This window comes from Gavialis gangeticus, unplaced genomic scaffold (genome assembly GCF_001723915.1).
Source record: "Gavialis gangeticus isolate Ggan-Ray unplaced genomic scaffold, GavGan_comp1, whole genome shotgun sequence".
NCBI classification, from domain to species: Eukaryota; Metazoa; Chordata; order Crocodylia; family Gavialidae; genus Gavialis; species Gavialis gangeticus.
This window is the reverse complement of record NW_017729025.1, coordinates 71233295-71250952: the sequence shown is the minus strand read 5'-3', so window position 1 is coordinate 71250952 and position 17658 is coordinate 71233295. Positions and strand designations below refer to the sequence as shown.

Sequence of the window (17658 nt, the reverse complement as noted above, 5' to 3'; positions counted from 1 at the left end):
ATAGTAAGCTGCTGCTGCTGATCAGTAATTCCTGTGTAATTTAGGCTATGTGAGAAGCTGGAGAATTTTTTTCTGGATTATATTATCCAGGTTCTGTATCAGGTACATAGAAGGGAACAAAGATATCCAAAGATAATGGAGATGGGATATAGTGATTCTTTGCTAAGGCTCAAACATTAACATATTTGTTCTGCAGTAGATGTAGAGATGGTTCTGAAAGATTTAAGTCTTTTTTCTATGCTTTCCAGTTGATTTGCTTCAGGAAGCTGTGCTCAATATCTATGGTAGCCACCACTACAGTCTTATTTGCCGCATAAATAGTAGAGAATTAGGCAGGGTGTCAGGTCAGAATAAAATTGGAAGGTACAGCATGTGTTTTAACAAGCATCTGTACATTACTTCCCAGTGAAATAAAATGTTTTTGTGTTACTAGCCAGAAGTTATCCTCTTTTATGACAACTGTATTACAAGCCATAAGTCACTGTTTCTTGGCATTTTCATTAGCATTTCCAGCATGTAAGAGTTTTCAACTGGCAATAAAAATTTGCACAAAGCTACACATACAAGGTCAAGCCATGGAAATGAGTCTATTGTTAAATGGTGGATATGTTTTAAAACTAGCTTTCTGTATTGCTGTAGCAGAAAACAAATGTGATCAGTGCTTTGTCCAGGCCAGACAAATAGTTTTTTAATACATTTTTCTTTACCAAATTTTATAAGGACTTTGTTTAGTTAAGCTATATAGGAAAAAATACATTGTTTTCTCACAAATTAGTGGAAGGACTACTGTTAGACAGTAAACCTCAGATTCTGCCCAAAATAGGAGGTAGGCATGCTTTTTGGATCTGAGCTTTAACACCAATGATGAGTATGGGACAGATGAGATAAACGTTTATTTGTGTAGTAAGCAGTGTTCCAAGTACCATGGACCTTCACTCTATAAGCTAACTTCCTGAACACACTGTTTTCACGGCTCGTAAAATGTCCCTACATGGTTTTTTTTGGTTTTTATCTGTTTTTTTAAAAAAGCAAAATGCTGGATTAATCAGGCAATATGTTGGGGAGAAAGAGATGACAACAGAATCTGGAAAAATTATCACGCTGGAGTGCATCACTTCAAAACAAAACAAAGCTCCAAAAAAAATTTAGTAACATTACTTCATTACTTGATAGGCTGCAAGGGAAATGGTCTCGAAACATGTATACATTTAAACATTGAAATTTTTTGGTCGGAGAAGATGTTCAATAATTATGCTATTCAGGTGTGTTAACTTTTTATATTATGTTCAAATGATGGCTTAAAAATATAAAAGATGGAAGTTTCAGAGTGAAATCTGAAGCTCCAGGGGAAATTCCAGCTCCTGGCTGGAATGATCTAATTGGGGCTGGTCCTGCTTTGAGCAGGGGGTTGGATTTGATGACCACCTGAGGTTCCTTCCAACCCAATTTTTCTATGATTCTATGAAATTTAAGTCAAACACTGGAAGAAACTATGTTGTACCTAATTACCAGATAGTGTTTAGGCTTCTAGACTTATTTCCTCTCCTTGTATACAGTAAGAATATATGATAGGCTTTTATTTCAAGGTTTAACTTGTAATACCAAGAAGTAGGAAATTTAAATTGACATTTATTATTGATATAGTCTATGATGTTGAATACAGGAGTACATGAGGAAAAATTCTCATGAAATTGCAGCTTTAGAGAATTAACAGATTAAGAGCTTTTCTGTAATTTGAAATTGATAAATCAGTGATTCTCAACCATGGTGCTGTGGCATACAAACACAATTCTCAAAGTAAACCCAGAGATTTCAAATAGGAATCCAGAGCTAGACACATTCTGGCCTGTTGTGGTCGTTCTGAGTTTTTTACTACAGAAGAATTGCTTGATTATGTTATTGAAAAAGTGAGTGAAAACTAAGAGCTGGCATTTTCCGAGGGGTGTCTTCAGTCTAACAAGGGGTGCCTTGAGTCTAAAAAAGGTTGAGAACCACTGGTTGTAGGATGCATTGCTTTGACTAATAGATTGAAAGAATTTGTACATAATGGAATTTAAAACTTTGGTATATACTTCAAAAGATTTTTTTTTCCAGGAAACTGTTCCATCTGTGCAAAAGTTGAGATCTTCTTATGATACCCCTGTCTACATCTCCTGCTGCAGTCTGTGTTTTTTCAGTACTCTACTCTTAAACTTTCCCTTTGTCTCCTTCATCCCACTCTGTAGATGCCAGACTTTATTCCATGTTCTTTGGTGCTGGAAAAAACCCTTAATAATCACAATAGCTGTGTGCTCACCTCCTCCAAAAACCTTTAAAGCCTGCTATAGAGCACTGTGACTTCAATAGTTATACACTATTTTTTCTCTACTGCAGTCAATTATTTTTGCACCTTAGGTACTTTAATATGGTAAGGCTTCTGAGGCCCAGATCTATTAAATGTTTAGGCTTAACAGATGTGGTGTAATGGAAAAATAAACCATATAAAGGAATTATTTATTTTCTCTATTGAGATTTAGACAATAAAAATAGAAAATCCATAGAAGACAATATAGATACCCTGAAAATTAATTAGGCCTGCAATAATATACTTATGACCATCTGGTGGCATTCAATTCAAATATAAAGGTAATGCATTAACATATTACCTTAGCCAGCCAAGTATCATTAAATCAGTATGCAGAGACAACAAATAAACTGAGCCAGGCAGCAATTTTGAACAGTCATAAACTGGCAACAAATCCACTCAGTAAACCAATAAATCAGAACAATAGAAAAGTCCCTTTTCACTGGGTTTTCCCCTGTGACTTCCAAATTTCCATTACCCAAACCCTGGCATCTTCCTTGGGAAAACAATGATGATTTGAAACCATCAAGATTTCCCATCACCTCTTACTAGGTATCTCACAGATGTAGAGGTCATTGGTCTCAGTCTTCAGATAGTTTCAAAAAAATAATTTCTAACCAACTCTACAAAAACCTTGTCCCCCCTCACAAAAACTATTTTTCATGCAAATAGAAATACTTTGGAAAAATCCATTTTTGACTTTATTTGCTTTTAAAAGCAAAGAATAAATATGTATTGCCTTTAAAAGCATTTGAAGAAATAGCGCATCTTCATCAAGTTTTTCATGGAGACAAAAATACTTCCCAATCAGCTTTCGTTCTCATACTGTACAGTGTAATGGAGTCGCCTGTGGTTCAGTGGTAGACTCCTTGTCTACCACACAGTAGACCTGGCTTCAATTCCCAGATGCTTATACAACTACAGCCATGGAGGCACCAGACATCTGGACTCAGTCTGGTCTTTTGTTTCTGTCTCAGTGTCCTAAAGCAGTGTTTCTCAACCTTTTAAGTAGCAAGTACCCCCTAACTTCTGAAAATGTTAATAAGTATCCCAACACTCAATTTTCCAGGGGATTTTATATTTACAGACTAAAGTGTGCCATATGTTGGAATGGCTGTGTATACAAGGCCATGATATGACAGATGTCTGACCTGGTGTGGGTAGGGTTGCCATTTTTTACACCAGGGTGCACAACTTAAGTATGTATCTGGGGTAGAGGTGATGCGGGCCAAGCTAGGAGGGCTGAACCCACTGCCGTGCAAAGCGTGGTACGCCAAATTATTACTGGGGAATTTTTTTCCATAGTTTTGAGGAATTTAAAGTGTCACAGAATGTGTGGTGCACCAAATTTTTGCCATAGTTTTGAGAGGAAGAAGGGGTGAGAGAGAGAGGAAAAGAGGGTGAGATAGAGATAGAGAGAGAGAGAGAGAGAGAGAGTTGAAGTACCTGCCTGTGTCTCACGTACCCCCAAGGGTACATGTACCACAGGTTGAGAAACTATATGCTAAAGGGAGGATGGCAGGTCTGGGCAGCCTCCACTCCTCCAAAAAATTCCTGTCCAGGCATATGCATTGAAGGTCTGGGTGGCCCACATACATACGCCATGATCCAGGAGGATCAACAGTTGCCACCGCCACAGTGGAATAAATGTCACCTTCAGCTCAGTGGGATTCAGGTTTGAACAAAACTTTATTGTAGAAATCTTGTGTAACACAAGAGCTAATGAACAGTTTGAGAAAAGTCCAGAAGTTCTCATTTAAAATTAAATGATTAATGCCTGATCCTATTAAGAAGCTGTACACTATGTCTTTTATCAACCATGAAGGTTTGTCTTCTACTACTATCACCTATCATGTTGCAGGCTTTTTCTGAGTCCTTAGTCCTCTTGTTTATCATTAAGACATTAGCTATAGATTAAATTTATGTTAAGCTGTAAACTAATCATGCCAGTTACCTTTGATGTATATAAGATTAAGTCTTCTATGTTATATAGGCTAAAAAAAGAGCATTAGCACCCTCTTGTGGATAAATAGCCCCCTTTCTCCAACCAACCTATTCTAAAGCAAATTGAATATTTAAAGTGTCTATAACACTAATCAAATGAACTAGCCAATAAGAGAACATTCCTATAAAGACCTGGAGGTACTCTAAAAACAATTAGGGATATAACATCATCTGACATAATTTAATATACATGTATAGGCGACACAAGTATTAAAAGGGTGTATCCTCATAAATATGGACTGAATTTTCTATTAGTGAAGTTCTTGTTTGTCATTTATGACTAAATTAGTTTTCTATTACTATTGTGCTGCTGACTGCCTTCAAGTAGTCATTAAGTAGTCATTCAAAATGTTATGGATAAGATTCTCCTTTTAGCAAAAGTGGCTGTTTTTTTTTTTTTTTTTTTAAGAGAATGGAAACAATATCTGGCAAATTTATTTTTGGTCAGCTCAACTTATTACTTGCAATTAAAGGTGACATTAAAGTTTAAAGAGAAGTCGCATTTTAAGGAAAAAATATCTCTGTACCACTTTAAAATTCACACTATATATGCATGGGATGGTTTTAAAGTAAAGTACAGCTAGACTAAGCTTCAGTAATCACCTGTCTGTCTATAGTTTAGGAGGTAGATGACAAAGAGTAAGCAAGAACATGTTCAGTGAAAAAATGTCCAGACCTTTCAGGAACATCCATATTTGGTTATGACAGCCATTAGAAAACCAAGGATACAATATTTCACTTAATTTCTACTCACCAGCAATATTGGACTCAGAGATAAGGTCCTTCAGGGACAAGAAGGAAGAGAAGATTGTTCTGGGCATGAGAACAGGGAAAGACAAACCCACAAGCAGACAGCACATGTCACAACTAACATTTCACTCTGGGTTGTAAGCAATTCCTTCACTTATGGGGTTACTGCAGCTTAACAGTCAACAGCATATCTATCACCATATCTGCTGATTCTTCTGGACAGGAAAACTGGCAGAAGACTGGTCCAGATCCTCAAAGATATTTTGGTGCCTAAGTCTTTTACTGAAAATCAGCTGACTTTTATTATAACTTGGGAGTATTGTGAGACCACTGACCCTGTAAGTTCCTTCTAGTTTTTTTAATTTAGTTCCCTGTCATGAATTTAGGGAGCTTCACCTAAGAAGCATCTGGTTTTTTTGTCCTCACAACTTCAGTTAGAAGACTGTTGCAAAACATCACTGCTCCGATGGTTAAAAACATCCTTCTCATTTCTGGCCTATTTATTCATAGGAAGCCGATTCATATTTGTTCTTATATCATCATTGTGCTGCAGCTTAAACAGCCTTTTTTCCTCCCTTGTGTTTATTCCCTTGACACAGGTTACAAATACATGTTTAATTAGCATGTGGCAATAAACTTGGGTACAGTTCATGCTGTAGTTTATTCCTCCCAGGTACAGCATTTACATGTGCATCAGGGACTGAAGCACATTGACCTGGGATGGAGCCACCCCAGCTGGCAGGAAACCTGGGGGAGGGCTGGGTCTGGGGGAGGCCTGGGGCTGCTCCTCCCCACTCCAGCTCAATGTGCTGCAGAGGGACAGGCTGGGGCATGAGGGTGCTACAGTGCAGGGCTAGCTAGCAGCCAGCGCCTGTACAGAAGCACCCTCATGCCCCAGCCATCCCCAGTCACCATTTACATGTGTGTTTTCACACATGTAAATACTCTGGTGTAGGATTGTACCTGTCCCAGACTTTGCAAGGAAGCTAAGGAAGTATGGGTTCATTGGATAAATGAACTATAAGATGTGTTACCTGTCAGCTCTATGTTCTTGGGGGAACCCTGGCACAGGATGCAGCCTGTCTGACTCACAAAGGACTCGCCACCCCTGAACAAGAACTGATTAGAGGAAGGACTTACAAAAGACAAGGAAGAGACAATGGGAGATGCACTTAAAGCCCTCCGGACAAGGGCAATAAGAGTGAAGCAATGCTCCTGGTCTCATTTGCATCAGAGATGGAACTGGATGACAACACATTTAAGTGGAAGATGGGGCAGGATTGCACCTTCATTAACATTCAGAATGGAGAACACAGGTTCTAAGGCAAGGACTGCACTGAATTCTGGGACAAGAGAAGCAGGGGAGCACTGCATGATGGGGGATCTCTGCTCTAAATGCTAATCAACCCAGGTTCAACCCAGGTCTGCACACAACCAGCTCAGCATTTATCAGACTAATTCTAGTTATGACTCCTTTATTGGTACCCAAAACACTGAATCTGCCTATCTGTATTGTGAGCTCCTTCGCAGTAATGCCATCCATAGCCAGGAGTGATCAGGTTGTACTATCCAGCATGTGAGCTATCGTTTACCCATAAACAAACCTAGTGTTCTCCCTTGAGCCATTTTTAGTTCTCTACAAAAACCCCTACCCAAGCTTAAGTTTCTGTCCTGGTGCTTGGATCCCAAAGCTGCACCAGTTCCACCCCTTTTCTGCCTGGAATCCCTCCATTGATCGTGCTCACATCTCTGCCTGTCTGCAAGCTCCAACAAACACCTGGGAACCTCGACTGGTTCAGGCTTTGCTGAGTGGTGAGATCCCAACTCTCTCTCTCTCTCTCTCCCCCTCTCTCTCTGACTCCAGGAACCTGACTTTTACTCTCTTGCTCCAGACACAGTTTTCTAAACCTGCCTTTTGCTAATCAAATTTGAGCTAGACTTCCTCAAATACTTAATTGAATCTATGTAATATTGTAACTGTTTTATTCATCTCTCTTGTATGGCTATTACTACTAGTATCATCATAAATTCATCTACCTGGCAATAAATAACTTTTAGGGTCAAGCTGGTTGCTATACTCTCTCTCTGAACATCAGTTACTCTTTCTTCCCCTTGACCTCCCCATTTGCTCTGCAGCAATGCTTCTTTTACATAAACCAAAGATCCCTGTAATACCCAATACTACAGTGTGGTCTGCTCACCAAGGGAGTTACTACTAGGACCATTGTGACAAGAGATTGGGATGTGCTGAGTTTTGAGGCGCATGAGGGTATCAGATGAAAGTGCTGGTCAGACCCAGCCTGCTCAGGCATACTCTGTTAGCATGTGTGTATGTGTATCTAACTGCATTTATTATTGTCCTGCTGAAATAAGGGATGAACTGAGTTCAAGGCACATGAGGTTGTCAGCCTGTCAATTCTGAATATTCCAGCCTGGCTCAGGCATGTCCTGTTAATCTGTGTATGTATATATGTTTGACTGATTCAGTCGTTGGAGGAACTCAGCCCCATTGACCCTGATTCCTGCAAGATAGCTCCACTGAGGACTTGCAGAAGGAAGTGGTACACCTCCATATAGAAACACAAGTAATGCAAGCAGCACATTGATAGAATTACAGAGACTCCAGAAATGTACCCCTAATAAACAAGCACACCCCAAAGTGATGGGCAAATTTGGTAACAGGTGGATAGAAAACTGCCTGGATAATTAGGCTCAGAGGGTAGTAGTCAATGGTTTGATGTCTAGTTGGCAGCTGGTATCAAGTGGAGTGCCCCAGGTTTTGTTCAGTATCTTCATCAGTGACCTGGAAGGTGGCATGGTGTGCACTCTCAGCAAGTCTGAAGATGACACCAAGCTGGGGGGAATAGTAGATATGCTGGAGTGTAGGGCTAGGAGTCAGAGAGACCTCAACAAATTGGAGGATTGGACCAAAAGAAATCTCATGAAAGTTCAATAAGGACAAGTGCAAAGTCCTGCACATATGATGGAACAATGCCATGCACAAGTACAGGCTGGGGACTAACTAGCTAAGCAACAGCTCTGCAGAAAAGGACCTGGGGGTTACAGTGAACAGTGCCTGAAGATGAGTTAACAGTGTTGCGAAGAAGGCTAATAACATACGGGGCTGCATTATCCAGCACGCTGAGGGAACTGATTATTCCCCTCTCGTCAGCACTAGTGAGGCCACATCTTGAGTATTGTGTCCAGCTTTGGGCCCCGCATTACAGAAAGGATTTAGAAAAATTGGAGAGAGTCCAAGGAAGGGTGTAGCAGGGCACTAAGGTGCCTGCTACTTGGAGAGCCAGGATAACTCTTCAGGTGCCAGTTGCTGGGGCAACTAGAGGGAGCCAGTGACCCACACCTGCTAGTGGTCAGCTGACTGGAAGGGGCAGGGACTGGCTCCCATTTAAACCCCAGGGAGGAGGCCAGGCAGGCAGTTGGCTGCTGGCCACTAAGGGGGAAGGAGCTCTGCCTAAGTAAGTGAAGAGGAGAGGCTGGACTGCACGAGCAGGCTGATACTGGGGGAGAGACGGAGCACCCTTGGGGTGGCTTGAATGATGTTACAGCTAAGCAGCTAGAATTTAAAACATAGCCCAGGGTCTTATGTTTTGTGTTTGCTGTTTACACAGGAGGTTTGGGTGAGGCTATTAGGGGTTGGAGGAGGCCTCATAGGGGATCCACGGTGGTGTGGGAACCCCAGCCCCAGAGAAGGGGGCAGTGAGGAGCCCCAGAGAAGGGGTCAGCAACATGAGCACCCAGGGAGGTGCAGAGAGAGACAGGGCTGTGGAGAGGCTGAGCACCCAGGGAGGCAGAGAGAGAGATAGGGCTGCGGAGGGCCCAAGTGACAGTGAAGTATAAAGTAAGACCGAAGAACATTTGGTACATCTGTGAGGCTTGGGGTGTGGTATGGGGGTGGTTGGAGCCATGCATAGCCCATAATAAGAAATGGGACTAGCGATAGCGGAAGAACCGTGGCCTAGAGGACGAAAGGCAGCCTCTCTATAATATATATGTATATATATATATAAGACCAAAGACATGGTGGGTGAGATTCAAGGGTGGTTGTAGGCAGCTTGGCATGGTACAGAGGGAAACTAGGAGAGAGCACGGCAACCTTAGAATGCCCCTCCTGTTACAGAAGGCAATGAAATGGTTAGGGGGCTGGGGCACATGACTTGTGAGGAGAAGCTGAGGGAACTGGGTTTCTTTACCCTAGAGAAGAGGGGATTTAATAGCAGCCTTCAGCTACCTGAAGGGTGGTTCCAAAGAGAATGGATCTAGACCAAGAGTGAGCAAAATATGGCCTGCCAGGTGATTTCATCTGACCTGCAGGTGGGTTCCTACAAATACAGCCAGATCTGGCCTGCCAAGTGATTTCATCTGACCTGTAGGTGGGTGCTTACCAATTCAGGGTTCATTGTGTTTCCCCACGTTCTCCCCCTCCAGGTACCTAGGCCCTATACTCCTTGTTATTTGACACTTTGTATTTTGTGCCTTTTATATTTTGCCAACCAGTATTGTTTCTTGTGCTGTTTGTGTTTTATATTTAGTTAACCCTGTCTTTTGTCAACTGGATGAATATGTCTATGATTGTAAGTGTCTAACCTTTGCTGAATCCTGCCCCTTCGGGGCATTGTAGTGTCCCCTATATCCCCTGGTTTATGCCTGTTATGTTCCCAGTACTGTTCTCTCAATAAAAGGTATATGGTTAAGTCCCCATTAGTGATCTGGCTCTGCTCTATAGGGGGAGGAGAGTCCCTACACCTCCCACAGTGCTTGTGCACCTGCTTTGATCCCTTCAACTGGAGAGGGGGTGCCTCTTGGAGTACTGCCCGGGTTACACAGGTTATGAAGAATGATGGGGAGCTCTGCGCTATGGAGCCAGGCTGACTCTGCCCCAGTTCCTGCTGGGAGCTGAGCCCCGTGAGCTGCACCACCAGCTTTATTGTGCATTGCTCCCTCTGGTGGTATGAGGCTCAGGCATGTGAAGCCTGTATGACGGAGGCAGTGGTCTGGCCATGTGCAGTCCTGGGGTTTGGCCTGCGGCGGGCCATGAGCTCCCTGAGGGCTTACTGCCTCCTGCTGTCGCTGGCAGACAGGGGCTGTATGCACTGGAAGGTGTGTTTGTAGGGGGTCCCACTCAACTGCCACCAAACACATGCACACCTGATACCCACACCTCCCCAGCCACCCTCCCTCTCTCTCCACACACCCAAAGCCCCCCACTAACCCCATACATCCCCGAACACCCACATGCTTACCTCCCCCCCCACACACCTACCCATGCCCCCACACCTATCCACCCCTCCACAATCTCACGTACACATCCATACCCTCCCCACATGCCACAAACACATATACCCACATACACACACTCACAACCCCCCACAAACCCTATATCCACCCTCCCATACCCCACCACATCTTCCACCCCAATATACAAGAGTAAGACTTCATTTTGAGTGATTATGCTCTCACATGACACAAACACATACAAAGCAGGACAAAAATTTTTTAAATTAAAATATTTTATCATGGATTTTTTTTAGTATATAATTTGTTTTTTTTTTCTGGTTCCAAGATGGTAAACCCCCTTTCCAAAACAAGCACTTCCAGTGGGAAGGAGAGGGTCTTATGGTGGCAAAGGTCCTAGGGGTAGGACTTCCTGTGCCAGGATGGTGACCAGGGGGCAGGTTCTCTCTCAAGGGGCAGGGCTACCCTTGCAGCCCTTGACAGCTCACCAAAACTTGTTATGTACTCCTCCAGCTGAAATAATTGCCTACCCCTGGTCTAGACTGTTCTCAGAGGGAGCAGATAACAGAACAAGGAGTAATGATCTCAAGTTGCACCAAGGGAAGTTTAGACTAGATATTAGCAAATGCTTCCTCACTAAGAGGGAAGTAAAACACTGGAACAGGTTACTCAGAGAAGTTGTGAAACCTCCATCCTTAGAGATTTTTGAGACCTGGCTAGACAAAACCTTGGCTGGAATGATCTAGTTGAGGATGGATCTGCTTTGAGCAGGAGGTTGGACTAGATGACCTCCTGAAGGCTCTTCCAACTCTAATTTTCTATGATTATATGATACAAAGGAGCTAATTAGTTCAGTGCACCCTAATACAGGTGAATGTGTAAACGGTGACACACAGGGAGATGCACCCACAGACATCAATTGTAAATATTTTCAGCTTTCACTTCCTTAGACCAAACAAGCCCAAACTGTTAGATTCCTTATGATAGCGTCTCCATGTAGCATGAACTGAACTAATGTAGCTGATGCTAACATAGAGTGTAATAATAGTAAAATATAACCATGTTAGTTTTGTCCTGTAAGCAACTTGAAAACTTAATTTTGTATCCTTCTGCTTGACTTAAGTGAATGAACTCTGCATAGCCTTTATTTATGAGTGTGTGTAAAAGGATGAATGGTGAGAGACTGGCATAAAGATGGGAGAAAAAGATTTAACTGTTTATATAAGCAACAAGATGCAAAATGTAAGTTACCAGCCAGTAACTAACTAACACATGGCTGAGGAATCCCTTTGAAGCTTGAGGGCACAAAGGAATTAACAGAAGAAGAAATTCTACCAGATAGGCAACAAGAACACTCCAAGGCTAAGATAAGCTGAAGGCAAAAGAAGAACAACCGCAAAAACAGAAGGTGGCTATGGAAAAACCCCAAAGCACTGACACAAAGGATGCCAATCCCTATAAAAGAACACTTTGAAAATGTCAAGTTGGGAGAGTCTCTTTCTCTACTGCTGTTTCATTGGAGCACAGATGTATCTGTTCACCCCGCTCCAGCTGTTATCTTCAAATCATCATCATCTACTCCAATAAGCCTGGGTTGGCTACCCTGAGCTGATATTGAGCAACTATTGCTGGTAACTATATCTGGTGTATGCGTGGATGAAATGGTTGGTTTGTGTATGCATGTGTGTAATGATGTGTATGAAGATTGGTGTGTGTTTGTATGAATGGTGTGCCCAAACCTCTATGTCTAACTCATGTAATCCATAAACGCGGCACCTGGCCTTATCCTCCTTTATAAAGTCTCACTCATGATTTGAGCAATTGGCAATTTGTGTAACATCCATTCTCCTGATCTTTCCAGTATGGGTTTTGCAACCTAAGGCCCATGGGCTGGATTTGGCCTGAAAGGGTTCAACCCAATCCAACCCAACAAAGGCCAGCATGGGGGTCAAGTGGCATAGAGCTTCACTGAGCTGTCTATCCCCTCCATAGCATTCTCTTCTGGGTATCTGCAGGAAAGGGCAAAGGCAGACTACCTGAGCTCTCCAGGGGACAGAGATATGCAGTCTGCAGCAGGAAGTCAGGTTTCAAGCTCCGGCTTGGGATGGCAAAATGCTATCAAGCCCTGTATCTGATACACTTCCTCTACATTTGTTTCAGTTTGAATTTTTTTTGAATGTTGGTAGCTAGTATTCTACACAGTTTTGCAAAATTAGGTTATATTAATATCATATCCAGAAGAATTAGCACTTCAATATCTGTACTGTAAACAGAGGTAGTTAGTCTGAAGTCAGGGTAGGATGGCACCTTATAGACCGGGGTGGGCAAAATATGGCCCACCAAAGGATTTTGTCCAGCGAATGGTGAGTCCCTAAGTTCTGCCCAGCCCAGACACAGGGGGTAGCTCAGGCAGTGGCACATGCAGCCAGTCCTACCACCTCCAGGCAAGCAGTGGAGCTCAAGCAACATGGTGGCTGGACTTACTTCCCACCAACCCTGGCAGCAGCAGCTCTTTCTGGCTGCCACCACTGCTGGACCCAGACCTGCTTGCCCCTGGCCCGTCTGTCCCACCCACCACCAGGGGTGGGACCCATGCAGGCAAGGTGCATAGCCAGGTGGTTGGGATGGGGCTGCAGGCAGGCAGGGACCAGTGCTCAGGAGTGGGATGGGTGGGCAAAATCTGTATCATGGGGCAGGATTGGCTGGGGCAGAGCCATCACTTGCTGCCTGCATGGCCCTGAGATGGGAATGAGTTCCATGGGCAGGGGCATGCAAAGAGCAGATCACAGCTCTGGCCCCAGTCCCAGCCCCTCACCACCCCACAATTCTGACCCAGCCCCGCATACCCATCCTGCTCCTGGATGTTGCTCTCTGCCTGCCGCCCCATGCCAGTCACTCAGCTGAGTGTGGAGAAGAGCCACTTGGAGAGTTTGAGCTGCTGTGTGGGGAGGAGGGCTGACCCAGCTCACCTAACTTCTTAAGTGGCCTGTGGGCCCAAGTAACTGCCCACCCATATTACAGTATAACCTCATAAATCTGGATATCAAAAATCCAGAATTCTCGAAAATCCGGCACCTTTTAAGCTTCCTCCTCTGCTCCCCTGGATGTGGAGGGGGAAGCTTACATGCGGCAGCTGCCACTGCCATCCACCACCCTGTACTGCCACTTTGCGTGTGGCTGCTGCTCCAGGACCAGCCGCTACTCCCCCCAGCCTCCCCTGGACATGGAGGGGGAAACATATATGCGGTGGCTGTTGCCGCCATCCACCACCCCACTCTGCGTGTGGCTGCTGATCCAGGACTGGCTGCTACTACCTCCCCCCCACTTCATGACTGGCCACCAGTCTAGTTTAAAAAATCTGAAATTTTGAAGTTTCCGGCAGGGGTTTGGTCTTGAGCATGCCAGATTTATGAGGTTATATTGTATAAACTAACAAACTGAGAGAGGCATAACCTTTCTTAAAAAACAGCTTAGTTCATCAGATGCTATGCAGTTTATGAAGTAAGATGTTGCTTTTTCCTTTCTGAATTAGTCTATAAGGTGCCACTCTGCCCTGACTTCTACTGGAAACGGTTCTTAAGATATATCCAAGGATTGCATTTGCCCTTTTTATGGCTGTAGCACAATAGCAGCCAACAGTCATCCTATAATCTACTGGTATAGAGTTCCTTCTTTAATATGCCAAAGTGATGAATTTTGAATTGGTAGCAAAAGCTCTCACAGATTTTACAATACTGCTTATCTCCAGAAGAATACACCAGTGTCAGGCTGAGTATTTTAGTAAATCTTTGCAAAAAGTTTTTAAGTGGGTTCTTTTGTGACATTAAAATCTTAAAAAAAATGTATCCAGTGATAAGTATTGCTTGCCTTTTTTTAAGCTGATAAAACTCCTAAAACTTTTCCAGCACTGCTGCTTCATTTCTGTTCCTGTATTTTTTTTTAAGTCTAAAATATCCTCTTTCCTCCTCCCTCTAGTGGACTAATGTGAAAATTGTTATACCACTACTTTTATAACAGCAATTCACTTGCCATATGAATCTTATGTAGGCAATCCCCAACAGATAAGGAGCAAACTGCTTTATGTGTCTTTAAAACATTCCTCACTAGAAGTTTATAGCCAAAGGATCAAACATGAGTTAAAGTGATGGGAATCAGCATTAATTTTAATAAAGACATATTTGGGAAACAGAAAATGCCAACATGCATCTGAAAAAATAATATCAGGAAGATTAGGAATATTCTGGTTAGGTGACAGCACAGAAATTAACTTTTCTCCCCCACACAATATAGGTAGTAAATAGAAATAGATAGAAAAAAAGAAACACAAAAGTGATGTAGGGTTGAAAATACCTCAGCTCAACAGGAAGAAAAAGATTGGTGCTATGGAAACTGAATAAATTCCATCTTTTGTGCCACATTTATGGAATAAGGTGTGCATCATCACCCTGATATCAAATGATGCCCCAATTCTAAGCATAAATGTAAAGAAATCTTACTCTTACCCAGGACATCAGTAATGTCATGGAGCTCTAGACTGACACAAAAATCCTTTCATGCAGGTCTTATAATAAGGTTGGGGTCATAAATGTAATCTAGTCTTTTATTGTGCCATGAGACAACCTGCTTCTACCTGTGAGACCGTAGTCAGGAAAGAGCCCTGCATTAGCTGATAAGAATATATAGGCAAAGATAAATATCTGACCTTTCTCTTCAGTATCATGTTATCAACAGGGACTGGGGTGGTATGAGTTTTAAGACACGTGGTTGACAGCCCAAAAGTTGCCAGTTCAAGACCATAGCAAAAGTGCTCACAGTGTGGCCCCTCAGATCCTAGTATAATCTGCTAAATACTTTGTTATAAGGACATGGGAAAGAAATGTAATCAACAAATATTGGGAGGGCAAGTGACCCTGAATGGGGGTTCAGCCCATAGTATAATGGACAGAATCAGAGATTTGGTCACCATTTCATACCACAGGGGTAGAGAAAGTATGGTGTCTAGACTTTAAAGAGACCTATTGTGGGATCCTTGAGCGTACAGATTATATATATCATTTAAGAACTACAGCTATAACTCATCAATAACAACAACATTTTTACTCCTGCCCAAACTTCTATGCTTATATTTAAAGCAATAATTAAAATAACCAATATACTGCAAATTCGTATGAGGAATTTAGGACCTGTTCCATAAAATAAAGAACAACAAATGAAAGAAACAAATCACTATTATAGTACATAAATAAAAATTATAACTATAGGACACTTATCCACAGATACTACACCATACTACAATTGTTATATACTATCTTGTGCTTGACGGCAGTGTTATAGAGCAATTTAAAAATCTTTCACACAGATGGATAATTTGTGTATATCTGAAAGTACAGTACTTACTTTCATTGTATTCTGACAGCTACCCATATGATTATGCATTATGATTATTTGGCTTTTCATAACAGTTATCAGACATTGCAGAATTAATACAGTTTACCCAAAGTCGATGCTTTCTGGCTTCTTGCCTATAATTATATTTTCCCCAAACAGAGAGTGCAGCCAAACAAATGTGTTTATGTTCCTTGACATTTTTCCTTCTTGGCAAAGCTAATGAATTATTAAAAAATTAGAACTGGGAAAAGTAAATGGTATGTCAAGAATGAAAAGGATCTGGGATTTTACTAACACTATAGGGGAATGAAAATGTAATTGATTAGAAACAAGTGTGTTGGAGATTGACAATTTTATGGGGGGAGTTCCTGTTTGTTATTGGAGGGTTCCAATTATAACTCTGATTAAATATTTTGAAGGACATCCAAGCAAACAACTATGGGTTTTTCCATACTACAGTTCCCTTAGTGACTGAACTGTGAGTCATTCATTTTAAATGCTTCTCAGCAGATTGCCTTCTTGCTGGGCCAATTGCTTTGAAAAATAATCCAACCAGTGCTAGTGATAGGACATGAATGACCTTCAATCCTATTACTATAAGGTATAACCAGTAATTTGACTTATATTATTAGTCATAAATATTAAGTATCTCCTGCAACTCACGCATGCTGTTTAACAATCTTTCCTGCAAGGAAGACCAGCCCTTATTCAAAAACATAAAAGCAATGGTGTAATTGATGAATGCTGGCAAATAAGGTGGCTAATGGTTGGAAAAACAGTTTGTTCACTTTAACTCAGTGATATTTGCTATACAGAACAGTTGTTCCCCCTGTAACAGGATAAGATTCATTGTAACCGCTGCTGGGCCAGTATGCAAACTGGTGAGATAAGCAATGCTAGCTAGAGAGCAGGGAGGAAGAAAGGAGCCACGGATGATTTCATAATCAGAAAGACTAACACCTGGGGACAGGGGAGTAATGGTCCACAGGTGATAATGGGAAGAATGAGGTAAGAACTTGCTCAGAAGATAGGGGGTGGCAGAGAAATGGAAAGCAGAGTGTACAGCTGCAGGAGAAAGCGCTGTGGAGGAACTGAGCCCTCTTGCAAGAAGGGAGAAAGAGAGACAGCGTACTGAGGAATCCTGGTATTGGACTTTCGGGAGCAGGGCAGTGAGAAGCTCAAAGGTGGGTTACCTGATCGGGCTTCATTTGCCCTAATAGACTGACTAGTGGTTCTCAAAATTTTTTGTACCAGGATCCATTTGTAAGCATCGATGGCCAGTCCTGGCTTGGTGCCCCTCGCTCCCGACCCACTACCTTCTGCCCGCAGGCCCCAGCCCCCACAATGTGTGGGGCAGGGGAAGGGTGTGTGGGGTGGGAGGACCTAAAGATATAAGGTCTTGGACATGGGACAGAGAGCCCATTGAAATGACTGACTGTTGACAACTCAGAGGTATGGACATGGCTGTACAGGTGGTTGGAGGCCATGAATACAGCCTTTAAGATATCTTTTAAGATAAGAAGAAAAGAGTGATAGAACCTACACCAGTGAGTCCTCAGGGTCCAGGGAAGCTTTCCAGCATTTATTTTAGAAATGGGAAAGGTGTGATAGGCAAGTGAGGGAGAAGGGTCAGGGATCAGGTAAGCAGGAGTGGAGGACCACAAATGGGTACCAATATGAAGTCTGACCTTATAAGTTGGAGTATAGCAGGATAAGTGAGACAGCTGGATGGAAGAAAAAGAAAGTGTGCTCCTAGAGAGAAATTCACAAAATATCACTAGCTTAGATCACAGTTTGTTTGTTTTTGAGACATTGAAAAGTGTGTTGTTGGCTAGGTAACAAGTAAACAAGCTGCTATTACTATATCTCAAATAAAAACATGTTAATTTGGTGCATTGATTTTTCCCCCCCCCCCCCCC

General features: G+C 42.5%; 1 long non-coding RNA gene across 1 annotated transcript in view; it reads left to right on the top strand.

The window, feature by feature from the left end:
* LOC109298698 overlaps positions 1–17658 on the top strand; it is a 265275-nt gene that overhangs the window by 164919 nt on the left and 82698 nt on the right. The gene's annotated exons all lie outside the window — the stretch shown is intronic.